Genomic DNA, 7572 nt, shown 5'->3' with positions numbered 1-7572 from the left:
CTGCGTCCATTCCCCCGTGCAATAGTGTTTCCCTGGGACGGGGGAGCACCCAGAATACAGGCCAGGTGGGAAGCCAGTTCCAGGCTCTACTTCTACCCTTCTGCTCCCCGCAACACGCTACCAGAGCCATTCCGGATGGGCATGGAGATCTAGCTCCAGGGTCTTCTTGGAACTCTATCCAGAGCCATTCCAGGTGGGCACGTAAAAGCATTTCCACGTTTTTCTCCTTCCCCCTCTGAACTCTACCCCGGAGCCAGTGGGCAAAGAAATCCAGTTCCAGGTTTTTCCTCCTCTCCCCTTTAGGACCTGTAACTGACACTGATAGTAACATCTTTCACCTGGGACAAGGCCCCAGGTAAATCCCGGCCTGGAGCATTTTCAGCACCTCCCCTTGAAGTGGATTCTGGGTATACCTGCTGCGGTGGGACTCCCTTGACCAGAGAACGAAGGCGGCGCGTGGACGGTGGCTTCTCTGACCCGGTCCCAGATGATGCAAATAACAAAACCCATGGCAAATACAGACTATGTTTCAGAACTACATTAGCTGCACAGGGGTGGGGTGGGGTGGGGGTGGGCTGGGGCGGGGTGGGAGTACAGTGTAAAAGGGTTACTGACGATGTTGTCTTACTCTGGAACAGCTGGACTATGAGAGCTTTCCAGTCCTCCATATCTCACTCTGATCTGATCTGAGATGTTGCCTTCAGCAAACCTCATGGTGTCTGTCTGTATATATGTGCTCGACATGAGAAAAAAAATGGCCTGATGTTTGAAACAACACTTTGCTCTTTTGGTTTGGTTTTTCATTTGCAGCCCCGGTCCCCTGCCGCGAGCCCCGGGGGTGGGGCGCGGGGGCAGGCGGGGGCCGACTGGCAGAGGCTGCTGCGGGAGACGCTGGGGGGGCGGAAGTTGGTGTGTGCATGGGGAGGCGGAAACGCGGTTTCGGCCCTTGGAGGTTCCCCCGCTGCAGCCACACTGAAGGCTGGGCTGAGTTTCTGGATGGGAAAAGGGAGTTGGGGCTCATTAGAATGATCTCAACCCCACCTTCCTGCGTTGTCTCTGGGCCTTCAGCGCCTCCCTCCTGCCCCCGCTGCCTCTGGACGGGACTTGCGTACTGGGGTGTGCCGCTCTAGGGGGAGCCCTGTACGCACCCGCAGCAGCTCGGGCAGGGAGTGACAAGCAATACTTCTCCATTAGACCAGTCTGGACCCTGCCCTGGCTGCTGGCTTCAGCAACCCGGCACGCCATCCTTCCCTCTGAACCCAATGCTGCCTGCAGCTGCTGTGTGCCATGCAAGAGTCCCAGTCCCTCCCTCCTCCCCCGCCATGTGTGCTGCGGAGCTTTAGGGCGGCCCTTTCCCCGCTGCTTGGGCTAGATAAGAGTGCGTCCTTGTCATAACCAGGAACCACAGAGTGACCAAGGTGCTGGCAGCTGGGTTTTAAGGAGCAGATGTGGATTTTGGCGCTAGTCCTCGTCACCCTGCTGGGCAGGGATTTGTCAGATCTCACCCTCTCCGCAGGGCTGGCCTGGCTTGGTACGTGGCTGAGAGGCCACCTACACCCACCCAGCACCCTGCCCTGTGGGTCACACCAGGGCCAAGCTCCCATCTCTCCGATGTGCTGAAAACTGGACTTCCGGGCCACTCAGACCCCCCCCAGCATTTTTCACAACAGCCGCCCCTTGTGGCCCGGCGCTGGCGGGAGTTCTGGCGGGTGAAGGGCCCTGTGATGAGCTGTCAGCAGAGCAGACAGTTCAGTCGCTGAGCAGCTCTAGCCTGAGCTGGCCCAAACAGCCGCTGGCATGCTCTTAGAAACAGTCCCATGTGGCGGGAGAGGTGATGGGGTCTGCAGTGCCCTCTCTCGTTGCTGGGCTGGGGACCCCCGGGGCTGGCTAAGTGGGCTCCAGCTGGAGGCAGCTGGGGCTGGAAGCAGTTCTAGCTTTGCTCCCATCCTTTTTTTTTTAAAACGAGTGAGTCCTGAACTCGCACACACCCAACCAGGCGACCTTCGAGCGCCCCTCGTTAGAATCGCCCTCGGTGAGCAGCCAGCAACCATTTAGAGCTGTAAGAATTTACCAGCCCCTTCCCCTGTGCGCACACACTCCCCCGCCCCATTAAATGGGCATACAGGTGCCCCGTATCTTTGGTTCCCCAGAATTGCTGGTTGCAGAGACACTTGTGTAATCGTGACCTGGCCCCTTTGCCACTTAGCTGATTCACTCCATGATGTCACAGCCTATTCTTTGTTCTTGCGGGAATGCTGTCTCCATCACAGAGGCTGGAGGGATAGTAAATGGAGTGGGCTGAACGGGACAGAAACAGCCCACTAGCGCAGAACTAGACCTTCCCAGCCCTTGGGTGTGTTGGCCCATTGACACCAACGAGACGACTTACCGGGAGATTTCCAAAATCAAATCCATGATAGTCAGAAACGTAGGGACACGAACTAGAGCCGCACGCACAGTTTAAAGGGGTCAAAGGCAGTTTGGGTTGGTATTTGTCCGAGTGTGTTGGATGGCATCTTGGCCATGCTGACGTACGCCAGAAGGAATGAGCCCGTCTGAAAACGAATTGCCGTAGAACCTCAGAGTTACGAACGTCGGAGTAATGAACTGGCCAGGCAACCAGCCACCCCGTTTGGAACCGGAAGTACGCAATCAGGCAGCAGCTGAGACCAAACAAAACAAAAAAGCAACTCCAGTGCAGTGCTGTGTTAAACGTAAACTACTCAAAAACGAAAGGGAAAGTGCCATTTTTCTTCTGCATAGTAGTTTCAAAGCTCTATTCAGTCACTGTTCAGTTGTAAACACTGGAAGGAACAACCAGAACGTTTTGTTCCGAGTTACGAACATTTCAGAGTTATGAACACCCTCCGTTCCTGCTGCGTTTGTAACGCTGAGGTTCTACTTACATATATATAGAAATTATTGATGTTTAACATCACACTCGGCTTGGAATCACACGTGGTTGGATGTGAGCAACGCCACCCCCCTCCTGCAGCCTAAGCAATTGCTGCATTGCGCCAGACAAGAATCTGGACCCCTCCTCAACCAGGGCCATGCCCAAGCAAAGCCAATTCACCCATTGTAACCTGTCTGGTGGTAGTACTGTGCGCGTTTCATGCTGCCATGCTTGGCTCGCCATCTCACCACCACTCACCTCGCCCTCAATGTTTGCTGGCCAAGAAATGTCTGTTGTTTCAGAAGCTTGCCACGGGCCATGGGAAAAAAACTGTGTCCCTGGCACCATTGCCTGAAATCCTGGCTATTTTTAGTGGCATCTTGTACATATGACTGTAAAATGGTAAATCGTGTGTATTATATATTGCCTCATTATATAGTGTATATATATGTATACATATACATATATATAATATATATGAAGACTGTAAATGTTCAGACTAGTGTACTTATTAGTATATTGCTTCACACTGAAGATTGTGTGTAACAAGCTGTTTCTAAAAGATGTTTATTTTCCTTAAGAGTAAAAAACAGGTCATTGCATTCAGAACGTCAATAAAGATACAACAATTGTTTTGGAAGTATGTGGACGTCCAGTCGTAGCCTGTGTTTCTCCTGCCGACCCTCCTCCCCTGGCAGCAGCTGAGGAAGAGAATGCAGGTTGCAACAGTGATTTCCCGCTGGGCCTTTTGGCGCCAGCAGTGGTTCTCACTGACCTCCCATCCCCAGCGGGGAGCGTTTATTCTTAGGAAGGCCCCCCCTCTGTGCACACACATCCCCAGGATAACATGAGCAAATCGAGTTCTGGCCTGCCCTTACTAGTTCCTTTCCTCCCCCTTGGCCCTCCTTCAGGGGCCCTGCCAGAATGGCTCAGCCCCATTGGCTAGCGAGGCCGGTAGCCTGTCTTCATGCTGCATGGCCAGCCAGCAGGGGATGGGTCTTGCTCACCCCAGCGGCTGGCTGGTGCCCTGGTTGCAGTTCTGCTTTCTGCAAGGCTGCCTGTCTCTTTCGGCCCAGCAAGCCAAAGCTCCCTGTCCACGTCCCACGCTTGACTGCCGCATCCTCCTCCTGGGGCCTCGCCATCCTCCACAAAACCCAGCCTTGCTCCTGGCCTGACCATGTCATCTCCCCCGCTCCACTGGCTCCCCTTGTTTCAGCCTGGCATGGTCCAGCTTCTGGGCTTGGAGCCCCTTCTTGCATCTGCCCCGGCCCTGTGTCCCCTCAGGTCTCCTCCCACCAACACTGCCAGCCGCGTCTGGCCAGGTATCATTAGCAGACACTGCCCTGCCCTCTGCCATGGTAGTCCCTCCGTGCCGGGGGGGGCCCCAAAGCCACCCTGCAGGCGGCCTCCAGACCCCCTCTGCCACCTGCTGCCATGAACTCGCGTGGCCTAATGGCTGGGGGAAGCTGGCCTTTCGTACCATCTCCAGCCTTGCTCACAGCTGCGGAGCCTCACTGGCCAGAGATGCTGAGCCACATCCTCTGCCGGCTTTGCTTGCGGCTGCATCGCTGCCCGACAGAGCTGGCCACGTACCAGGCACTGTCAGAGCCTGGGCTGCCGGGTCGCCTCCTCCCCGCGCTGCCCCCTCCCGGCTGCTGGGTTGGCAGGGGGTATCCCGCTGCTCGTGGGCACCACCGCTGTGCCTAACACGGTGTTGGAAACAGCTCCCCTGAGGTCCCAGCGCTGCCAGATCGGGCCTGGTTGCCCTGACTGGGCAGGGTCATGCGGCAGGCGGGCCGGTGCAAGGCGCCAAGTGGATTGGGGGCAGGCGGGAAGTAACGGGCTGGAGAGCCAGTGTGGAGCGTGATGCCCCCTGCTGGGGGGAGCTATGTGCCACACCAGAGCACTTGGCACTGACAGAATTAGGGGAGCAGCAGGGAGGCCCCATTGCACCAGGTGCTGCACAGACACAGGCCCTGCCGGCTCACTCCACCACGGCGCCAGCCAGAGTCCTGCCCCCTGCCCTCCCGCAAAGCATCAGCCCAGCTGAAGCCTGAGGATAGGCCCTGCATTGGTGCCCCCGTCCTTGTGCTGGGCATATGGGGGCAGGCGCCTGCCTACAGTGGCCTGAGGGTCACATAAGCCCCCACGCCATAGGCTTGGGGGCGGGGGGGGGTAATCCCACACCACAGGCAGGTGGCCAGGCTCACGATGTTTGGCTGCACCTGCAGGGCCCATGCCCGTGGCTCCACTTTCCTGTCTGGATAGAGGCAGGGAGCCCACCCCCATGCCCAGTCCCTGGGGCCTGCAGGCTGAGAGGCAGCCCCCCCCAGCCCTGTGGTGCTGGGCTGGCACGCAGGGTGGGGAAGGGGTGTGTTTGTGTGTGCACACGCATGGGGCTGAGCCAAAGCATTGGCTCACTGGCCAGTGCTGCCCTGTGCGGGGGCCACTCAGTGCCCGTGGTGCTCCTGCAGTTACACAAACCAGCGGCCTCTCGTGGGTGGGGCATGGGTGAGCCGACTAGGCCCTTTTAGCCATGCCCAGCCCCCTGCCCGCTGTGGGAGTGTCCCCTAACCTGGCCTTGGCCACAGCCACCCCTAAACAGCTCACACAAAGGGGCTGCCATCACTTCCTGGGACCCGAACCCGGAGTCTAAGAAGCTCCTGCTCCCCCGGCTCAGGGCTGCTGCCCTGGGACCACCTCGCCAGCCCCGCCCCCCCCCCCCCCCCCATCTAACATCGCTCAGCCAATTTGTGCCAGGGCCTCTGGCAGAAACCTGGCGCTGCAGCCCTTGCAGTGGGGCGCACGGCTCTTCTCTGCCCACCCTGGCCGTGCCCTGGTGGAGCGGCCAGGGCTGGCCGAGTCTCTGCTCCAAGGGGCGGGTCCAAGCGTTGGAGGCTCCGTGGGACGCTTGGCGGTGGGGGGGAGGCGTGACGGTTCGGGGCGCTCAGCTCCAGGCTGTGGGGGGCGGTAGGGTAGGGCGGCAGTAGAGCCAGGCAAGCGGGGAGGGGTCCAGTATCAAACATCCATGTGGGCCCCAGCTTAGCTCATATGGATGAGGCTCACACGGGGGTGATGTGCCCCCCTCACCTGCCCCCCCGGAAGAGACCCTGTCCCTGATGGGGAGTGGATGAGGGGCCAGCGTGCTCCCTCCCTACTGACGGGGTAGCGCTAGACTGGGCCTGGCTCCTCTCAGCCCTCCTGCTCTGGGACAGACCATAACCACACCCCCCCCCCCCCTTCCCATGCCTGGGGTCGGCCTCCTCCTAGCACCACACGCCCCCCTGTCCTGGCCCAGGCTGCTCTGCTGGGTGCTGACAGCCTGGAGCCCAGGGGTCCAGCCAGAACACAGCAAAAGGTCCAACTCTGAGCCACCCTACAGGACTCTGAGCCTTGGGGCGAGTGCTGGGCTGGTGCCAGCCCCTGGCCGTCCTGTAATGATGCCTTGGCCTCCCCTCTCCCCATCACAGCCCAGGCCCAGGAGGAATCCATGCCCCTGGCCTCCCCCTGTGCATCACAGGTAGACCCCCCTGTGCCACAGCACATCTCTCCTGCCCTATCCAGGGAAACTGAGGCCCAGCAAGGGGGAGTGATACCCCATAGGTCATGCAGCCAGGCAATAGAACCCAGGAGTCCTGGCCTGCCCAAGACCCTTTTCCCAGCTGGAGGAGGGTGGACTAGAACCATGGTGACTCTACTTAGAACCAACTGTGGGGTCTGGAGACCCCCCCAAAGCCGAGCAGGTCCTCTAGGCCCTCCCAGGCTGCTGGCTCTCAGGGCACCACTTAGGCTGTGATGGGAGCCAGCTGGGACAGGCTGTGCTCTGGGGGCTGCTGTGCGGAGCAAGCTACGAAGCCAGGCAAAGGGAGCAGGGTCGGCCTCTGTTCAGCTGAAATGTAGGGGCAGAGATGGGGTCCCCCAGTTTCTGCAGCAAGAGGGGCCATATTGGCAACCAGCACTTGGGAATTGACACTCACACTGCATCCCGCCAGGCACCCGGTGGGATTTGGCCGGAGATTTCCACGACAACGTGAAAAGGCCAAATGCTCCAGTGCTGGGGGGGCAGCTCCGAGTGCTTGGCCCTGAGCCAGCAGGAGCAGGCCCTGGCTGGCTAGAGCCCTGGGAGCTGCTGCCCTGAGCCATGGGCACAGGGACTTCCTGTGGGGTCCATGCTCTTGCCCCTCCAGGAGAGGCCCAGGCCAGACAATCCTTGCACCCAGGCTAGGTCACCAGAGGTGGTGGTGGGGGGAAGTGGGGAGACAGAGGGCAGAACCTGGCTCCCCTGAGGTGCAGCAGCTGCAGCTGGACCCTCCTGATGCTCGTTTATTGCATGCTCAGGCGATGGGTTGGATGAACCACACCCCAGCGGGACGCTGCTGGGGAGAGGCAGTGATACCATGGCCACCCCCTGCCGAGGCTGCACTCTGTGACCGTCCCAGGTTGGGGCGTCGGGTACAGCCCCCCCCAATCCAGTACAGGCACAGCTATAAATAAGCAGCTTTAATCGTCTGTACAAAACTCTCCAACTATGAAAATGACCTTTAAAAAGGAAACGCAGGCGAAGGAGCCAGGGCAGGGAGGGGGGCAACGCTGTGAGCCCTGGGATATGGCCACCCACAGGCTCCGGGCAGGCACCGCTGCCAGGACCACCCCCCACCTCAGCCCTGCCCTCTTCT

This window comes from Natator depressus, chromosome 10 (genome assembly GCF_965152275.1).
Source record: "Natator depressus isolate rNatDep1 chromosome 10, rNatDep2.hap1, whole genome shotgun sequence".
Classification (NCBI taxonomy): domain Eukaryota; kingdom Metazoa; phylum Chordata; order Testudines; family Cheloniidae; genus Natator; species Natator depressus.
Note: the sequence above shows the minus strand (reverse complement) of the source record.